This window comes from Pinus tabuliformis, chromosome Q (genome assembly GCF_031772625.1).
Source record: "Pinus tabuliformis cultivar Carrire ecotype Pingquan chromosome Q, CPIR1, whole genome shotgun sequence".
Lineage (NCBI taxonomy): Eukaryota > Viridiplantae > Streptophyta > Pinopsida > Pinales > Pinaceae > Pinus > Pinus tabuliformis.
The window spans coordinates 1,211,983,752-1,212,005,245 of record NC_142296.1 but is presented as its reverse complement, the minus strand read 5'-3'; the positions used below and the strand labels follow the sequence as shown (position 1 = coordinate 1,212,005,245).

The following is a 21,494-nucleotide window of genomic DNA, read 5'->3' as shown; positions in this document are numbered from 1 at the left end:
TGACTAGTCACGGAAGTGAAGGGCTGTCCTTAGTTAGGTTGTATTATTTAGATTATTTAGTCAATCTTACTAGTATTGCTTATTTATGTTTATAATATTATATTCATTACATTTCATGTCTTGTCCTCAAAGCATAAAAGGTAGTCTTCGTTCTTGCTTGTAATGCTTTCACATGATAATATTTTCTTGATGTTGTCATAGTTGAAGAAACAAGGCAATATGATCTTTGAAATACTGAACAGAATTGTTATACGCTAATATCTTTTCTTTGAATGGTCTCATTTACTTATGAAATTGCTGAAATAAATTTTCCTAAAGTACTAGCCTATTAACTAATCTTCCCCTTTTCTTAACACTAAGATTCATTTTGTTTTCATTGAAACCTCCTTCAAATAATACCATGATTACGAAACTTATTTCTTTGATAATATGTGGGCACATATAGTGTGAGGGTCCTATTACTCCTCGTTTTAGTAGGGGTACCTATAGCCATTATTCTTTTTTGGCAACACCATTGTGAGCCCAAAAAATGCAAGTCATAGCATTGTAGGCTTTTGATGTATGTATTTTGGTATCCTAGTCCTATTATGGTCAGCCATGCCTGGTCCTCTTAGACTCCACTCTTAGGTCCTCTTGTCCTGTATAATATTGGAGGGCTTAGGATGGGCCTACTTGGACACATGGTTTAGAGGAGCCATTTGTTTTGTAGGGGTGGTTGCACTATGTAGGACTGGTGTAGCCCATGTCTTGAGCATATCTATGTCCTATCCTATGTCCTATCCACATGGTTATGTGTCATAGAGTCTATATGCATTCTATCGCCTTGGTGCATTTTCATAGTTCCTGGCATGGCAGTCTCACAGTTTATAGCATTTCATGTTTCTCAAGGTAGTTCATGGGTTCCAATGCATAGGATCCCAGGGTCAAAAGTCAACTAGGGTTGAGATTGCCCAGCATAATGTGTATTTTGTGAAAATTTCATCTAGTGTAGCAACTGGGAATTATTCTCTTAATTGTAAATTAAATTGTGCTATTTATTTGCTACAAAAAACAATGATTAAAATCACAACTGCAATTTTCACCATAAATAATACTGCAGAAAATATTGGAAACTAAGAAATTCGAGCACACATAAGAATTTTGACACATTTATTTTTGGACAATTGTCCCCGGAAAAACCCAATGTGGGAAAACCGATGCAGCAGATGAGGGTTTTATTATTATTCTTCAACAACAATTCTGAGTACAATGATTTAGATACTCTATTGGCAATCTAATGAGGAAAATACTGGCAAAATTATTGTGAGAATTTTCTCTCACGCCACAGCTAATTTCTGCCACCGAAACTGCCTCCCTAGCCTTATGCTGAGCCGTTTGTGTCACGCTCTGCGCAGTGCTTGTGTAATATTCCTAATTGGAAAATAATAGTAAATACCAAAAACATGAACTAGGAATGACAATTAAAATTAAAGTCCAAGCACCCAAATCAGAATGCCATAGGAAATAAGTAGAATAACTGAGCTATTTTATTAATCAATGGGAATCTGAGTACATAATGAATAAGAACAATGGAACTTGGGCTTGCTATGCAAGCTATGCAAACCCTAGGTAAAATATCGCTAACCCAGCTACTAAAATGGATCCAAACTGATAATGCACACTGCCCAGAAAATCTGCTATGGGCTGCCAAATGGAACTGGACGTCCTTCTCAAAATGATACACAGAAGGCTCTAAAATTGTAGCCGCAAGCTCCTCTCCTCAAACCCAAAAATACCCAGAAAGGTTTGGCTTATCTCCAACCCAAAGTGGAACCCACAAAATGGTGAAAATTCCCCAGCTGACCAACAATGACCCTGCTATAAGAATGAGGATTTCGGGCCTGTTACCCACCACTTCGTGGGTGATATCCCCAGGAGAAATTTTTCTCCATGATGAACCTCAGCTGGCAGCCAACAACCTCTCGCAGCCTCCTACTGGCTCGTTGTGCCATTTCTTTGCCACTTGAGCCAACCATGTGGTCCCTCGCCCACCTGTATTGATTGTATGTTTGAAGGTGGGCCTCCCAAATCTAAAGGTATGTCTTGTCATTTGGTAATTGAGTATTGGGTTTACTTATCATGGATACTTCTGGGTATGGATTGATGGGGGGATTTGATGGAAAGAGTGGGTTTAGTTTGTGCTCTTGTCCCTTTGATCTCTTTTGGATGTTACCCTTAGATCTTAGTGTCACGGGATCTCCTTTATTGACCATTTGGTTCTAGGGTGCTACTACTTGGGAAACCCCAACTTTGGGTGCGTGGTCCCGCTCCTTTATCCGCATATATTATTCCCTTTCCACTCACTATACCCATTCATCGTTTCTCCCACATGCGCCCACATTTCCATTTTGGGTCCTGTTGTCGCATAGAGTGTCTAGGCACCGTGACAACGCTTAGATTGGGGGCTATCACCCTGATCCCCAATCTCTCTGTTTAAGTTGTCTCCCTATAGCAGGCTAAGGGGGGTAGACCCTATGGAAAAATGGAATGAAGAAGAACTAGTTGGGAACCAACTAGTTCGGGAGACACAACAAGGCGATCAAGTACTTGATTAAGATTCAACAAAACCTAAGATTTGATTAGATTTTAAATGGTTAATACCAGTGCCTTATGGAGTCAACGACCTTGCTATGGAAATGGAGACCAAGTAATCGATTAGCAATTGCTGCTTAGGAATGAAATCTATTTATAATTTCACGATAAAACTCTTTAACAATCGCTTGAAAATATTTGCAAAATGTCTAACATGTAACACGCATTAAATAATTCAAGCAATGACGATCAATTTCAGTAGATGCGCAATGTTCTAGCAATTAAATTTCAAGAGATACAAATACTTTAATCAACCACGAGATTTAAACGCTAACCAGTTCAGATCCTAAAATTTAAATGATTATGCTTAGTGACCCAAATCTAGGAAATTTACCACTTTCAAATAGTTAATCTTCAGACATAAAAATTTAAGCACATTTAACTATAGAGAAATGGCAAATACTAATACCACAAAAATTTACTTTTAGATTTTACCCTTAGCACCAAAGACACCAAGAAGGAATTAAAAATTGACAAATTTAGCTAGTCCTTTAGGAAATCTTTTTCAATGTGCTAAATAAGATTAAATGTGGTAAATGATCAATAAAAGTTTTTCATTTTTAAAAGTGACCAAAACATATCGAACTTGCTTAGTAATTTTTTTTAAATTTTTTAATGGGCCAGAGGCCACATAAAAAAAAGTTAAATCTTTAAGTGTGAAAATTTATTTCGATTTATTTTCTAGCCACACAAAATAAAATGTTTAGTTTTTTTTTAAGTTTTTATTTTTATTTTTTATTTTAATGTTTATAAAATTTTTAATGTTTTTAACTTTTAGGATTTATGATTTTTTTTTGAAATTTTATTATCAAAGTAAAAAAAAATAAAAAAAATATAAATGAAAACAAAAATCGATTTTGAATTTTTAATTAATGAAATCAAAACAAGACACACTTCATATAACAAAAAATATACGCTACCTATCTAACCTAAGCTATCCTGTCTAACTATGAATACATAAGTTTTTTAAAAAAAAAAGAAGGGAAAACTCAAATAGGATTGAAGGGTATAGGTCTGACGGTGGAGATGATGGGTAGGACGGCGGCAACAAGGAGTGATTTGCAGGTCTACGGCAGCATGGAAGCGTTATGATGGAGGGTTTAGCAGGTTAAGAATACTACATGAGGAGGGCAAGGGAGAAAGGATGCAGGTTAGAAATGCTAAGGGGGAGGACACAAGTAAAGGGAAGGAACACATGTAGACAAAGAAACGCATGGAGGAGACTGCGATGGGATCTATTTGCATTTGCAAGTGTGAGATTGGAAAGGACAGCACGCGAATGGAGCTGGAAGCAACGGCTGAGCAATGGGCAACGATGGAGCTGCGATCGATGGAGTAAGGTAGTAGCAAAGGGTTGGCAAGTATGCAGAGAAGAAAAACCCCAGAGAGGAGAGAGTGTAGTGAATGGAGTTGCGTGAGGGTATGGCAGCGAAGTTAAACGCAACAATCAAAACGCGTGGACAATGGAGCAGCGTGAAGACTGAGGGTATGGCAGCGGATTAGGGTGAGGGATTGCCACAGGGTTTGAAGCTATAGCTGTGGGCTTGAAGGAGTTTGTTGCGGATAGTATGCAGCAAAAAATTGATGGAGGATGGAATGCAAGGAGAGGGCAGCATAAAGAATGCAGTTTTGGAGCAGAGAATGCATAGAAGGGAGGGTTGAACGGAGCTGAGGGGATAACACATGGATGGGCAGGTTAGAAAAATCGAAGAAACCTGCTGGTGAATAGTTGACAGTAAAAAAATTTCGGAAATCTCTTAAAGAAGAGGAAAAACCTAGCAAGAATAATACCAAAGCAATAGGACAAATCCAAAATTTTCTGATAACTCCATGTAGAAGAATTTTTTTTGAAGGCCTTAAGAAGGTAGCCCAAGCTCAAGACAAAACCAGAAAAACAAATTTCACACTTGTGCTTCAGATTTATCAATAAAACCCTCGAATGACTGTTCCCAGATTTAAAATAATTCCAAAACCCTTGGACTGCAAAAATAATGCCCTTGCAGAAAATGGTTTTGAGGCCATATCTTACCCTCCAGGGCCTAGATCTGGCTTCAAAATCAAACTTCGCCTTCAAGTTTGCAACCTATTCCTAAGAACACAAACACCGAGAACCCAAATATAAATGAAACCCTAGAAAACCTAGTCAGAAAAATAAAATAAAAATTGCAGATCTATACACATGGACAACAGATCTATCAGATCTGGCGAGTGTGAGTACATCTCCGCTCCCAGATCTGATAATCTAGGGCTCTTAAAAGCCAGATTTATCAATTTAGCATAGAATTTTTTTTAAAATTTTAATTTAAATGGAGATGCTTCACCTTCATGCATCAACAATAAAATTTCTTATGATAAGCCTGGGATTCAATCAAGCTGGGCTCCTCAGAAAATACTAATCAGGAGTTGGCTGGTCCAACTGAAAACTTCCTCGAATGCTCGATGATCTAAAAATCAAGAATTTCCTGCACAAGTCAATTCAACCATCAACGTAGAGCGAAAAAACCATAATAAAATTCAGATTTAATAGAGATACCTGCTATTATATTCATAACTTAAACTACCATTCAAACTCTAGTGTTTGAACAAAATACTTGCGCTCAAATCACTCTTCAGAAAGCTATCATCAATGGCTAAAAGGAAATCTATGCATGAAAATAACACATCTTACAACATTTCCACGAAGAGTAACACCAGCGGAAACTAACCCCAAAGTCTTTCTTTATTGCTCATAAAAAGATTACAAGAGAGCTTTCACTTAGCACATGACTCAAAGATCGAATGATCTCAACTAACAACTGACCTCCTATTTAAAGATATATCTTCCAACGGCTAGTTCAAGTGATCCTTGCCAAAATGATATCGACCGTTTATGAGGATCAAAATTTCTTTTAATCTCATCCGTCGAATTTTTAAATATTGAGGAATTTCGAATTTTTCAATTAAATGCATTTTAATTAATTCAAAAATTAAAATTTTGAATTAATTTCCTCAAAATTTTGACTTTGACTTAACCCCATGGACCAAAGGCATAAAATTTAGCAAAATAATCAATTAACCTTAGTCCCTGGACCTCTTAAAATTAATTTTTTAAAGGACCCATGAATTTTGCCTTCGGAAAATTTAAATTTACCTAGGACCTATGATTAATTAAATTTCTGGCTTATGATTTTAATTAATTTTGTCCAGAAAATTTAATTAATTAACCTATGAGGGGATAAATTATTTTTCTAACCCTCAAGACACTTTACATCATGATTTTTACATTTTTTACATCTCAAGGGGGAAAACCCATCTGAAATAGACCCTCACAAACTACCCATTTCTGCAACACAAATAATCCAGCAAACTAAGCAACTTGTAATAAAATAACCTACTCAAATAGTTAGGATTATTCCCAAATCACTATTACACAGACTCGATCTATAACATTAGGACTCTCCTAAGATCCTGGTGACAAAATTCATTCCGGCTTCGGGGGAAGGCTGAAGGAAAACTCTGCCGACCATTTGAGAATGGATCGGTGAGACAAAAAACCTCTCAGAATGTAGGTTGTTACCAGAAAAATAGGTTTACCTAGGCAATTACATAGATGACACAGATCTGCTGAGATTATTTACATCACATATATGCCGAATGGGTTTACATTATAACATGACAATCAGGTTGATGATGATAGCTGGACGACACGGACACATCGATCAGGCGCTATCCCTTTTGCGAAAAAGGGGGTGTATTGCTATGGGTCGTTGAAATGTAGTGGTCAATATCTGGCTCTACTTGGGGACACGTTGCTGCACTGTAGGAATTCGAGAATCCAGAATCTGCATCCATGCAACCCACAATATAACAGAAGTAGCGTCCATTCAAAATCATCATATAACATTAAGCATAGGAAATATATAAGCTCTTCATTTATTAACTATCTAGTAACATGAAAAGTAAATCTAATCCTAAAACAAAAATGAAATGTTGAAATGACAAGGTGTAGGGTTAGAAATACAATACAGAGGATGCCCCATGGCATTAGATGTCACCTTTGAAGAATAGCTTGAGCATTTGGCCATTCACAGGTAGGTCAAGTGGTTCACCATCCAATCTACTCAAGTGGAATGAATTTGGCCCAGCAATGTCTCGGATAATGTATGGTCCCAGCCACAAACTGTCAAATTTCTTATGTTTTCCCGGTTTTTCATTCTTGTGGTCCCAAAGGAGTACCATATGTCCAACCTGTAAAGATCTAGATCGAGATGATTTATCAAAGCTTTTCTTAATGTTAGATTGACTTTTACATATATTATCAAAAGCTGTCCTACGAATTTCATCCAACTCCACAATTTGATCAATTCTATTTTGAACAACATCTTTATTAGTGGAAAAATGTTGGAGGAGTTGATAAGCTGGCAATTCTAGGTGCACAGGTAAAGTTACATCCAAGCCATAAACTAATTCAAAGGGATTTTTACCAGTAGCTTTCTTTTTAGTAATCCTATCTGCCCATAAAGCATAATTGATCTTGCTATCCCAAAATCACTTATTATCTCCTACTATATTTTTGATAATGGTTATGAGATTTTTATTACTTGATTCAGCAAGTCCATTACCCCGAGGATAGTAATTTGATGAATGAGATAAAACGATGCCATACTTGAAACAAAAAGATGAAAATTCTGAATAACTAAAAGCCTTCTTTGGCATTATCAGTAGTAATCTTAGCAGGGACACCAAATCTAGTAATGATATTATTTTCAATGAAATCCATAATGACCTTTTCAGTGGCATTTTTAGCAGGGATGGCTTCAACCCATTTAGTGAAATAATCAGTAGCAGTCAAAATCCATGAGCAGCCATTGCTAAAATTTTCATGAAACTTCCTGATGAAGTCTAGACCCCAATGCTGAAAAGGTGCCTCCACAACGACAGGTTGTAAGGGCAGGGGTAGCAAGCTTCTGTTTCCCAGTGAATAGTTGGCAGGCTTGACAACTTATAACAAACTTATGCACATCAGAAAAAATCAAAGGCCAATAATAACCAATTCTCAGAATTTTGTGGGCAGTAGTTCTAGCAGCATAATGACCACAACAAAACCGTGAATGAAACTCAAAAACTAACTTCCTGGACTCAATTTCGTCAACACACCTAAGTACTATGCCCTTAGGATTTCTCCATCCAAGGCCATCCTTCATGAGGCAGTACTTAGTGGCTTTTAATCTAAGAGCCCTTCCCTTATGATCAACTAAATGGTTAGGACATGTAAGATCTAACAAGTAATAAATAATGTCCTTGTACCACTCATGCTCTCCTAATCTTTGCAGCTCAGGTGAAGATGAATCGTTAAGACAAATCAAACCAAGAGCTCTCTCATTACCTTTGGTCATCATTTGAGCCAAGCCTTGGCCTTTGACTAACTTGGTGGGCCTAATCTCTAAATCATATTTTTGTATTTTAGTAACCCACCTAGCACGAGTCCCTAAGCAATCAGATTGAGTTAAGAGTTAATTTTGCTCTAGAGACTTCCGAAAAAACAGTGTGGAAAAAGTCTGCAAAAAATCCTGATTTAATCCTAAAAACGCGATTTTTTGAACTAAACGATTTAATCCCCCGACTTTTTGGCGACTTTTTCACAAAGGAAAAAATCGCGATTTTTTCCTTATACTCCCGATTTAATCGGGAGTCGACCCAAAAAGTCTTCCTCCCTTCCCAGGTCGCGGATAAAGAGGCCGCAAAGGTGAAAACTATAAATTGAAGCTTCCATCCATGCATTTTCAAGTTATTGCATTGTATTGTTTGTCATACTTCTTGCGAGCATAGCAGTCTCATTTGCAATCTGTTAGTTTTGAGGTTAAGATATGTTTTTGTTTTCCAAGGAAAAACAAATCTTTATACTTCATATTTCTAGTTAGAAAGCAAAGTATACATTGGCTAAGCCTCCAAGCTTTCAGTGATCCAGAATCTAACAGCCATTGCCCCTTCAAAAGATTACAAAAGTACCATAAGGATAGGCATACAACAGTCTTTCGTAGAAAGAACCCCACACCATCAAAAACATTGTTATAGTTGTTGAATGCTTCCAGGAGAAACAACAAAGAGGAGGCCATGAAGATCAAATTGCAACAACCTGTCCAGAAAAAACAAAACCAGTGCCTCAAAAAAGAACCCATTTTTCAGACAGGAACAAATTACCTATGAAATCTTGTGATAGCAAAGATCCTTCCTGCAATGAGAGCACATTTTGAAAGGGAATCTTCTTTAGTGGTGAATTCCCTGTAAATGTGGGGAAAGGTTATGTATTAGAAGTGGATTTTACCTCCAAGAGTTTTTGAATAATAGATGCCAAGGCTAGGTTAATAATCTGACATCTACTGTTTTTTCAGAAAATAAGTAGCTTGGATTCACCAAGCATTAATTTTCACATCTACTGTGATAATCACTGTTAATTTTCATTGGACCTACCACCTGACACCTTATTACCCAAGCAGATTACAATCTACTGAATAAATGCATGGCTTATTTCTTAATACAATTAGCGGAAACAAAAATTAAAAGGGGAAGAGGATCTCAGTGACTGATTACTTGATGACTTTTAGATGACTCATGATATACATTTATTATATTTTTTGTTGATATTTTGACTCTTGAGAGTTGAGACTCGGACAGGACTCAAAATTCAGGAGTTGATTCACTATTTTGATATGTGATGTAGCATTAGACTTCATATACATATTATATATTAGCTTTCTTTACATGTTTATGTGGAAATGCATTTATTTGACGTTGTGGATACTTTATATGTTAAAAAATTAAAAAAAAAAGAATAATTTTGTGTTTTTTTAATTTTGCCGACTTTTTCAAAAAACTCCCGACTTTGACGAGTTTTTCAAATTTTGGACCCTTGCCGAATTAATCCCGACTTCGACTTTTTCCACATTGGTTAATATATCTTTAACGTAGAATGTGGGACAAAAGCAATGATTTTGGAATAACCCACATAAGTCTTGAAATGCTTAAGAGATTTGACTAAGGCATAGGCTTGCTTTTCCATGGTATTGTATTTTAATTCAGAGTTTTGAAGCAGTATACTCATGAAAGCAATAGGCTGCTCATGACCATCCTTATTTTTCTGCAATAAGACACTAGCAATGGTATCTTCAAAAGCGAAAGAGAAAATCATGAAATCCTTAGAGTAATTAGGACTAACTAAAACAGGGGCTTTTGCAATAGCACCTTTGATTTCCTGAAAAGCCTTTTTGCCATCTTCTTTCCAAACAAATTTTACATCTTTTTTCAGAAGACTTTGAATAGGCTTAGCTACTTCCGTGTAATTTGGAATAAATCTTCTAAGAAAATTTGTTTTTCCAAGAAAAGACTGAAGGGATTTAAGATTATGGGGAAGAGGAATCTTTTGGATTGCCTCAACTCTTTCAGGATCAATCTTGATTCCATCTTTAGAAATGATGTGACCAAGTAATTTCCCTTCAGTTACTCCAAAAACAGACTTAGCCGGATTTAAAGAAATCCCGTACTCTCTACATTTATCAAAAACTTGCCTAAGATGACTTATATGACTAATACCATCCTTAGAAAAAATAGTAAGATCATCCTGATAAATTTCGATAAACTTCCCAATTAAACCTTTGAAGGCATAATCCATAGCCCTTTGAAATGTAGCCCCAACATTGGTTAAACCAAACGGCATTCTAATATATTCGAAAGTACCCCATGTTGTGGTGAATGTGGTTTTGTGACGATCCTCCTTCTTAACCCATACCTGATTATACCCAGAAAAACCATCTAGAAATGACATCATTCCAGAACTAGTTACTCTTTGCAACATAGTTTCCATGTTTGGCAAAGGGTAATTATCTTTCTTACATGCTAGATTAAGGTTTCGAAAATCGACACAAAGTCTTATCGTACCGTTCTTTTTTCTAACAATCACTAGGTTAGAACACCATGTTGAATGCCTCGTTTGAGCATAATTCTTGCTGCAAGCATCTTTGAAAGCTCCTTTTGAACCTAAGGGGCTAACTTAGGATTTATCTGCCTAAGCTTTTGACGAGAGGGTTTAGCATTTTCATCTTTCAAAGGGATAGTGTGTTCCATGACATCTTCCCTATAACCTTTTAATTCATCATAAGAAAATGCTAAAACATCCTGATATTCACGAAGTAAATAGGTTAACTTTTTTCTTTCTTCAACATTATTACCCTCACCAATTTTGATAATCTTTGGATCCCTAGAAGTTCCAATGTTTACCTCGATGTATTCGCCTGGATCCATTTTATTTTCCTCTTTCATCTTTGTGGCATCATGTCGATCAAAGTGCTGTTCTAAAGAAACCGCATTCCTAGGAGTAGGATTTATGATATCCTCATGATCATCAAACGCATCCTCCTTAGAATCTATCCGAAAATGTTCAAACTCATCCAAATTATCAAGAAAATGAATCACTTGTTTATCGTCATCAAAAACTTGCTAATGCTCTGAGTTATTTGGAACAGAAAGCCTAAATATAACTTCCATTTTTATTCTATCCTTAATCAATCCATTAGATAACAACAAAGTAGAAGTAGCTACGGCGAGCTCATCTATCGAACTATTCTGCTCTCTTGGGATAGCATTAAAGTCAAGGGCATCAAAGTATTCCATAGTATCCCATACAACATTTCGATAATTCCTTAACCTTTGATTTTTACATGTAAATTTATTTTTAATTTGCATGATAATCAAGTCAGAATCCCCCTTGATGCTAAGCAACTTAACTCTTAAAGCCTTTGCCAACTCAAGACCCACCAACAAAGCTTCATATTTAGCAACGTTGTTGGTTGCTTCAAATTCCAATTGATAGGCAAACTTGAAAATATGACCAAGTGGAGATTTTAACACTATCCCTGCACCTTTACCATGCCTAGACGATGCACTATCAAAATACATGTACCAAACTTTATCCTTGAGATCCCCAATCTTTTTATCAACCTTATCATCGGGAAGAACTATGGAATTAGACAGGATAGCATAATTCTCAATGTCAGATTGTTCTTTAATTATCTCATTATGAGGTCTCTTAGGATCTTCAACATGGAATCTTCTCTCAGGCTCTCTATTAAGTCTCACAAAACCATCACCTCTAGGAGAAGGAATCATAGCATATGACCAATTCATTTGAATACTCCCTCCTAGATCAGAGGCCCATTTTCTAGATAAAATCATACCCCAAGCATCAGGCACATCAACAACAACAATGTCCATAACAATCATATTGTTAGGGTAAACTGATAAATGAACTTGTAAATCCTTGATGAGTCCGTGAACTTCAATCTTCTTAGAATCCATGGCACATATATTGTAGTAAGGCCTAGAAACTCTTAAATTAAGCTGTTCCATGACCCTCTTGGTCATGACACAAGCTGACGCACCAAAATCTAGCATGCAATTATTCAATTTATACCCATTAACCATCAAAGTAATAAAGAATGGCTGATGATCCTTGTTATCTGAATCTAAACATTGCAAATATATAGGAGCATCCTGATAATCAACCTCCGGTGCCTTCTGTTGAGAAACATTCACTTGAGGAGCTTCAATAGCTTTTAGTAACTTAGCCCTTTGGGAAGGAATCTTCGCAATCTCGGAGACAAGAACCCAAATTTTTGCATTATTAAACCAATTTCCTAGATCGACATCTAATCCAGAGTTTGAACCTGGGTTAAAAATTCGAGGGGGGATTTGATTCCCGCTTTGATCTTTATCCCTTCTTTGATAAGTTAAACCCTTATCTTTAGCAATTTCCATGATTTGTTCTGGAGAAGGCTTTTCACCATATAATTTAGCCATCATATCATCTTCATTCTCAAAATTATTAAAAGCTGACATAGGAGTCATAACATCTTGACTATTTTCCTTAACTTCCATCCATTCTTTCATAGACAAAGCAAACTCTTTACCCACTACATTTATTTGATTACTTGCCCCAAACATTCCATTATCCAAAATCCTTCTAACTATGGGGCAAGTAGCCTCCTCATGAAGAGCATCACAAGCCCGACAATAAGGCGGAGCGTCATCAACCAAATTAGTATGTTCAAGCGGATTAGGTGGTCTCTCCTCACTAGATTGACTTTTCTTCTGCCAATTATTATTTCGAGGTTGGAAATTTTGTGTTTGAGCTCTTTCCATTTGAACCAACATATTCTGCAAAGTAGTTATTTCCTTAGCATGGTTAGGGTTAATTTTGCATGGTTAATCTCCATGCTTTCAATTTTTTGCAGTAATTTTTGAACAAGGTCGTTATCAGATTCTTGAACCTCTTTTCCTTTAGGTTCTTTCAATTTCGTTGAATCCCTATCAAAACCTGGGATTTCAAACTTCCTAGATGTTGCCTTATACTTTTCAAGCTCTACTGCTAAAGCTTGACAGTCCCTATAATCAGGAAGTTTAGCACGTCTTAACTCATAAGAAGGTTTAGGGCTAAAGGCGTCAATATAAAAGTCCCGAAGAGATTTATCAGTAGGTTTATAATCTTGAGGTAACTCCTTAATGATATCATTGAACCTCTTGTTAAGTTCTTCTGCAGTCTCATTTTCCCTCTTTTTAATGATACTGATAGCTTTTACGAGATGCCTTCCTTCTCTCTTATCTCCATACTTTTCCTTAAAGGCATTAACAATTGATTGCAAAGAATCAAATGAATTTTGAGGCTTTTCCATAAAACAATCTAAAGCACCCCCCTCCAAGGTAAGAACCAAAAGAGTCATTTTTACATCTTCATGATTAAAATCAATAGCCCTTGCATACTTACCCAGCCATGAACTAAAAGATTTTAGATGAGAGTTAGCACTAACTGCATTATTGCCCTTGATGATAGGCAATTTATCCATCCCATGCTTTGGAATATCATTGGGATAACCTTGAATGTTAGCAAAGGTGCAAGGGGCGAATATGTCCATGATGTCGTGCTCGACTGGGTTAGAAAAAAGCAAACGGATATCAGAGAGGGCTTCTTGTCCAAGATTAATAAGAAGGTATGAGAAGAGAGTTTGTGTAATCGTACTCTGAGAGCCCTTTCAAGATCAGGAGCAGGATTAACCAAACTGCTTGGATGTCTTCTAGTATAAACTCTTGCAGAAGATAGATGAAGTGGAGTCGCCACCCGGACAAAAGGTCTAACTTGGAATAACCCGAAAGGAAGGAGTCAAGGACAAGAAACTTATCCTGGCAAGAGATGAAAGGATGAGAGAAAAAAAATGAGATGAATGTTGAAGAAACCAAGGACAGAAAAAACTCTATCCCCGGCAATGGCGCCAAAAAATGTTGTCGCATAGAGTGTCTAGGCACTACGACAACGCTCAGATTGAGGGTTGTCACCCTGATCCCCAATCTTTCTGTTTAAGTTGTCTCCCTATAGCAAGCTAAGGGGGGTAGACCCTATGGAAAAATGGAATGAAAAAGAACTAGTTGGAAACCAACTAGTTCGGGAGACACAGCGAGGCGATCAAGTACTTGATTAAGATTCAACAATACCTAAGATTTGATTAGATTTTAAATGGTTAATACCAGTGCCTTATGGAGTCAACGACCTTGCTAGGGAAATGGAGACCAAGTAATTGATTAGCAACTGCTGCTTAGGAATGAAATCTATTTATAATTTAACGATAAAACTCTTTAACAATCGCTTGAAAAGATTTGCAAAATGTTTTAACATGTAATGAGCATTAAATAATTCAATCAATGGCGATCAATTTCAGTAGATGCGCAATGTTCTAGCAATTAAATTTCAAGAGATACAAATACTTTAATCAACCACGAGATTTAGATGCTAACCAGTTCAGATCCTAAAATTTAAATGATTATGCTTAGTGATCCAAATCTAAGAAATTTACCACTTTCAAATAGTTAATCTTCAGACATAAAAATTTGAGCACATTTAACTATAGAGAAATGGCAAATACTAATACAACAAAAATTTACTTTTACATTTTACCCTTGGCATCAAAGACATCAAGAAGGAATTAAAAATTGACAAATTTAGCTAGTCTTTTAGGGAATCTTTTTCAATGTGCTAAATAAGATTAAATGCGGTAAATGATCAATAAAAGTTTTTCATTTTTAAAAGTGACCAAAACATATCGAACTAGCTTAATAATTTTTATTTTTTTATTTTTTTTAATTTTTTAATGGGCCAGAGGCCACATAAAAAAAATTTAAATCCTAGTGTGAAAATTTATTTCGATTTATTTTCTAGCCACACAAAATAAAATTTTTAGCTTTTTTAAGTTTTTATTTTTTTTATTTTTAATGTTTTTTAGATTTTTTTAACTTTTAGGATTTATGAATTTTTTTTGTTGTTGAAATTTTATTATCAAAGTCAAAATAAAAATAAATAAATAAAATAAAATCTAAATGAAAACAAAAATCGATTTTGAGTTTTTAATTAATGAAATCAAAACAAAACACACTTCATATAACAAAAAATATATGCTACCTATCTAACTATGAATCCGTAAGTTTTTCTAAAAAAAAGAAGGGAAAACTCAGATAGGATTGAAGGGTGCAGGTCTGACGTCGGAGATGGAGAGCAGGATGGCGACAGCAAGGACTGATTTGCAGGTCTAGGGCAACGTGGAAGGGTTATGATGGACGGTTTAGCAGGTTAAGAATACCACGTGAGGAGGGCAAGGGAGAAACGATGCAGGTCAGAAACGCTGAGGGGGAGGACGTAGGTAAAGGGAAGGAATGCAGGAGACGAAGAAACGTGTGGAGGAGACTACGATGGCATCTATTTGCGTTTGCAGGTGTGAGCTTGGAAAGGACAGCACGCGGATGGAGCTGGAAGAAACGGCTGAGCAATGGGCAACGATGGAGCTGCGGATCGATGGAGTAAGGTAGTAGCAAAGGGTTGGCAAGTATGCAGAGAAGGAAAACTGCAGAGAGGAGAGAGTGCAGTGAATGGAGCTGCGTGAGGGTATGGCAGCGAAGTCAAACGCAACAATAAAAAATGCGTGGACAATGGAGCAGAGTGAAGACTGAGGGTATGGCAGTGGATTAGGGTGAGGGATTGCAACAGGGTTTGAAGCTACAACTGTGGGCTTGAAGGAGTTTGCTGCGGATAGTATGCAACAAAAAATCGATGGGGGATGGAATGCAAGGAAAGGGCAGCAGAAAGAATGTAGTTTTAGAGTAGAGAATGCGTAGAAGGGAGGGATGGATGGAGCTGAGGGGATAGCACGCAGATGGGCAGGTTAGAAAAATCGAATAAACCTGTCGGTGAATCATTGACAGTAAATTTTTTCTAAAATCTCTTAAAGAAGAAGAGGAAAAACCCAGCAAGAATAATATCAAGGCAATAGGACAAATCCAAAATTTTCTGATAACTCCAGGCAGAAGAAATTTTTTTGAAGGCCTCAAGAAGGCAACCCAAGCTCAAGACAACCAAAAAAACAAATTTCACACTTGTGCTTCAAATTTATCAATAAAACCCTGGAATGATTGTTCCCAGATTTAAAAAAATTTCGAAACCCTTGGACTGCGAAAATAATGCCCTTGCAGAAAATGGTTTTGAGGCCAGATCTTACCCTCTAGGGCCTAGATCTGGCTTCAAAATCAAACTTCGCCTTCAAGTCTGCAACCTATTCCTGAGAACAAAAAAACGCAGAACCCAAATATAATTGAAACCCCAGAAAACCTAGTCAGAAAAATAAAATAAAAATTACAGACTTATGCACAGGGATAGCAGATCTATCAGATCTCACGAGTGTGAGCCCAACTCTTCTCCCAGATCTGATAATCTAGGGCTCTTAAAAGCCAGATTTATCAATTTAGCACATAATTTTTTTTAAAATTTTAATTTAAATGGAGGTGCTTCGCCCAAAACCCTTCATGCATCAACAATAAAATTTCTTATGATAAGCTCAGGATCCAATCAAGCTGGGCTCTTCAGAAAATACTAATCGGGAGTTGGCTGGTCCAATTGAAAACTTCCTCGAACGCCCGATGATCTAAAAATCAAGAATTTCCTGCACAAGTCAATTCAACCATCAACGTAGAGCGAGAAAATGATAATAAAATTCAGATTTAATAGAGATACCTGCTATTATATTCAGAACTTAAATTACCATTCAAACCCCAGTGTTTGAACAAGATCCCTGTGCTCAAATTACTCTTAAGAAAGCTATCATCAATGGCTAAAAGGAAATCTATGCATGAAAATAACACATCTTACAACATTTCCACGAAGAGTAACACCAGGAGAAATTAACCCCAAAGTCTTTCTTTATTGCTCATAAAAAGATTACAAGAGAGCTTTTACTTAGCACATGACTCAAGGATCGAATGATCTCAACTGACCACTGACCTTCTATTTAAAGATAAATCTTCCACTGGCTAGTTTGAGTGATCCTTGTCAAAGTGATCTCGACCGTTGATGAGGATCAAAATTTCTTTTAATCTCATCCGTCAAAATTTTGAATATTGAGGAATTTTGAATTTTTCAATTAAATGCATTTTAATTAATTCAAAAATTAATTTTTGAATTAATTTCCTCAAAATTTTGACTTTGATTTAACCCCAGGGACCAAAGGCATAAAATTTAGCAAAATAATCAATTAACCTTAGTCCCTGGACCATTAAAATTTATTTTTTTAAAGGACCCACGAATTTTTCCTTCAGAAAATTTAAATTTACGTAGGACCTATAATTAATTAAATTTCTGGCTTATGATTTTAATTACTTTGTCCGGGGATAAATTATTTTTCTAACCCTCAAGACACTTTACATCATGATTTTTACATCTTTTACATCTCAAGTGGGAAAACTCACTGAAATAGACCCTCACAGACTACCCATTTCTGCGACACAAATATAATCTAACAGACTAAGCAACTTGTAATAAAATAACCTAACCAAATAGTTAGGATTATTCCCAAATCACTTCTACACAGACTCGATCTATAACATTAGGACTCCCTTAAGATCTTGGTGACAAAATTCATTCCGGCTTTGGGGTAAGGCTAAAGGAAAACTGTGCCGACCATCCGAGAATGGATTGGTGAGACAAAAAACCTCCCGGAATGTAGATCGTTACCAGAAAAATAGGTTTACCTGGGAAATTACATACATGACACAGATCTGCTGAGATTATTTACATCACATATATGCCGAATGGGTTTACATTATAACATGACAATCAGGGTGATGATGATAGTTGGACGACACAGACACATCGATCAGGCGCTATCCCTTTTGCGAGAAAGGGGGTGTACTGCTATGGGTCGTTGACACGTAGTGGTCAATAGGTCCACATAGGGCCAGCCACCTTATTCCTTTACCTGTGAAAATCTATCACTGCAACAATTGATTTATTTTACCTACTTATTTGCAAATAAGTTATTTACGAAAAACCCTTCCGTAAACTTTAAAATAAATTATGCTGCAGATATCACACCATAATACAGAAACAAATATATGCACAAGAATCAACACATCAACACAGATATTTTGGACAAATGTCCTCGGAAAAACCTACTGCAGGAAAACCGGTGCAGCAGAGGAGGATTTTCTTATTCAGCAATTCTTCATTAAAACTGGGTGCCAAACTAGCTTACCTAACAAAGAACAAATTCTCCAGCACTTCTCCCAACCTCAGCGTCTGGCTTACTGCCCTCTACGCAGTTCCCAAACCTACTGCGTTAGCTCCCGCCTCTCTGTGTCAGCACTGGGCCTCTTTGCATCACCCACGCAGGCCTTCCAGTGACTGCGTAGTCTGTTGCCTCTCCAACCTTTGCACTGGTCTTCTGGTGTTGATCCCGACTCTCTGTTCCGTACCCGCTGTCTCCTGCTGCGCCCCAGACTACTAGTTCGAATTTCTCAGCTAACCCCACTCTAGAAATCGAACTGACTGGTCTCCCTCAATACCTTCTCCAACTGACCCTCAAGCCTCTTCTTATACTTTTCTTGTTGGTCCTTCAATGGCCGAGATTAAATCTCTAATCAACGGCTAAGATTAGATTTGGTTTGATCCATGACTTTTGGAACCTTCTAACCCAGTTTTATATTAATACCCATTAATATTTTATTTTTCCTAAGTTTAGACTTAGGAACTCCATTAAAAATATTAATTATTTTAATATCTCCCAAACAGTTAGAATTTTCCCAAACCATTTTCGGGTCAACATTCTTGTCTTCTGATGCATCAATCTTCTTCCAGTTGGTGATCATTGGAGTAGGCATGGGTCTACAGTCCTCCATCCTGAATCTCTTCAAGATTTCTGTAGCATATCTCCCTTGCCCAAGGAAGCTCTCCCCCTTTTGCTGCCAAAATTCCAATCCTAGGAAATAATGCATTCGTCCCAAATCCTTCATATCGAATTCTGTGGCTAGATTCTTCTTGCAGTCCCTGATGAACTTGGATGATCCTATCAGAAAGAGATCATCCACATATAATACTAATATTAGATGCTCATTCTCTACAACCAGATAGTAGAGATTTGGATCTACGTCACTCTTGACAAATCCCATTTTTTGCAAGTAACCATCGATTCGACCATACCATGCTCTAGGTGCATGTTTCAGCCCATACAAGGCTTTCTTCAATCTACATACATGAGACTTCTTCTCATGTGTCTCAAAGCCCTCTGGTTGTTCAATATATACCTCTTCTTCTATCACCCCGTTCGGAAATGCCGTTTTGACATCCATCTGATGAATCTCCCACCCCATCTGTGCTGCAAGAGATATCACGGTTCTAATAGATGTATACCTCGCTACCGGGGTGAAGGTCTCTTCGTAGTCAATTCCTTTCTTTTGAGCATACCCCTTAGCCACAAATTTGGCTTTGTATTTCTCAACACTACCATCTGTAGCGTATTTAATCTTGTAGATCCATCTTGAACCTACCACTGATCTGTCTTGAGGCCTTGGCACTACCTCCAAGACATCGTTCACCATTATGGAGTTGTACTCCTCTACCATCGCATCCAGCCAAACTTGATGTCGAGCTGCCCTCTGAAAACTGGCAGGCTCCCCATCCTGAGCTACTAATGCTTGATATCTATCTGGTTGTTTTCGCTCCCTCTTATTGTTCCTTGGCGCACCGATGAAGTCCTTTACATCTTGCAAAATATGATGAAGTTCCCTACTCGTCCTTCCTCTGCCAGCATGTGCTTCTGTTATCTCCTCCTCATCCTGTGATTCTTCCTGATCCGAGGAAGAATTCTTTACTTTCGTTGGTTGAAGAGGTTTGACCAACAACTCCTCTTTTGACTGCTCCTCGAAAGGCATTTCTCGAGATTTTCTCAAAGTCCTGTCCTCCATGAACTTCACATCTCTTCGAACTATTACCTTCCTGCTCCCTGGAAGATAGATTCTATATGCCTTAGCGTTTTCGCTATATCCCACTAGATATCCTTTCTCTGCAGTTTGATCCAGCTTCTTCCTCTTTTCCTCGGGTACGCGACAATATGCTAAGCTCCCAAATATCCTGAAATACTTACTTCAGGCGTCTTCCTTGTGAAAACTTTCTCGGGAGTAATCTTGCCCACTGCCCGAGGAGGATTTATGTTCTGAACATAGACTGCTGTGTTGCATGCTTATGCCCACAGGAATTTTGGGATATCCTAATCATACATCATAGCCCTAGCTGCTTCTACAATAGTCTTGTTCTTCCTTTCTGCTATTCCATTCTGCTCCGGATTGTAAGGAGATGTCCACTCCCTTCTGATGCCCTCCTTAGCACAAAAATCAGTGAAGTCCTTATCGACATACTCTCCATCATTATTTGAGCGCAAAACTTTTATTTTCTTCCCAGTCAGATTCTCCACCAGTGCATTGAACTCTTTGAATCGACAGAAAACCTCGTCCTTGGTTTTCAGAATATAAATCCAAGTTTTCCTTGAGTGGTCAATAAGGAAGTACTTGGCACCACAAAGAGATTTAGTGGACATAGGTCTGCAAATATCTGAGTGTATCAATCCTAGTACACTCTTAGCCCTGTTCTTACTTCTAGGAAATGCTGCTTTAGCATATTTTCCCAGAGCACATCCTTTGCATACATCATCTTGTTCCCTACTAAGATCCAGAACTCCTGTTATAGTGTTTCTGAGAATTCTCAGAGTCGCATGGTGCAAATGTCCCATTCTTTTGTGGCATAGTTCATTCAAATCATTGTCTCCATGACTGCCTATTAGTGCCATTGGTGATTCTAGTTGTAGTCTGTGCAACTTGTTACTTTTGATTCCGATCTGCACTTTCTTTTTCTAGCTTGGGTGTTTGACGTATACTTTCTCCTTGATGAAGAAAACGTCATAGCCTTTGCCTTGAAGTTGCGATACAGAAAGTAAATTCATCCCCAATCATGGTACATGCAACACATTGGTAGCACGGAACCGGTCTCTCGTTTCTGTTTGAAAAACTATGGTACCCCTCCCTACTGGAGTACACTTTGCCTTTAACCCCATGGTGATCTAAAAGTATATCCTTTCCTCCTGATAATCTGAGAAACATTCCCGAATTCTCGTCATATGCTAAGAGGCTCCACTGTCTATATACCATACTTCTGTTGATGCAGAGCTAATCACACAAGCGACTTCTTCTTCCAGCGTGGAAGCCAACATAGAGAAATCAAAGTCATTGTCTCTTGTGCAATTTTCTGAAAATCTGTGCGAGTCTCCTGATGTAGATGCCTCTGCATCATGGTCTCGACACATAATTGATTTTCCCTTCCTATCTCTGATTACTTGCTTTGATACCATGTGAAAATTCTATCGCTGCAACAACTGATTTATTTTACCTACTTATTTGCCAATAAGTTATTTACAAAAAACCTTTCAGTAAACATTAAAATAAATTTTGCTGCAGATATCACACCATAATAT

The 21,494-nt window shown here is 37.3% G+C and overlaps 1 protein-coding gene across 3 annotated transcripts in view; it reads left to right on the top strand.

Moving 5' to 3' along the window:
* Positions 1-21,494, top strand: part of LOC149224136 (alpha-glucan water dikinase, chloroplastic-like) — a 483,030-nt gene that overhangs the window by 116,600 nt on the left and 344,936 nt on the right. The gene's annotated exons all lie outside the window — the stretch shown is intronic.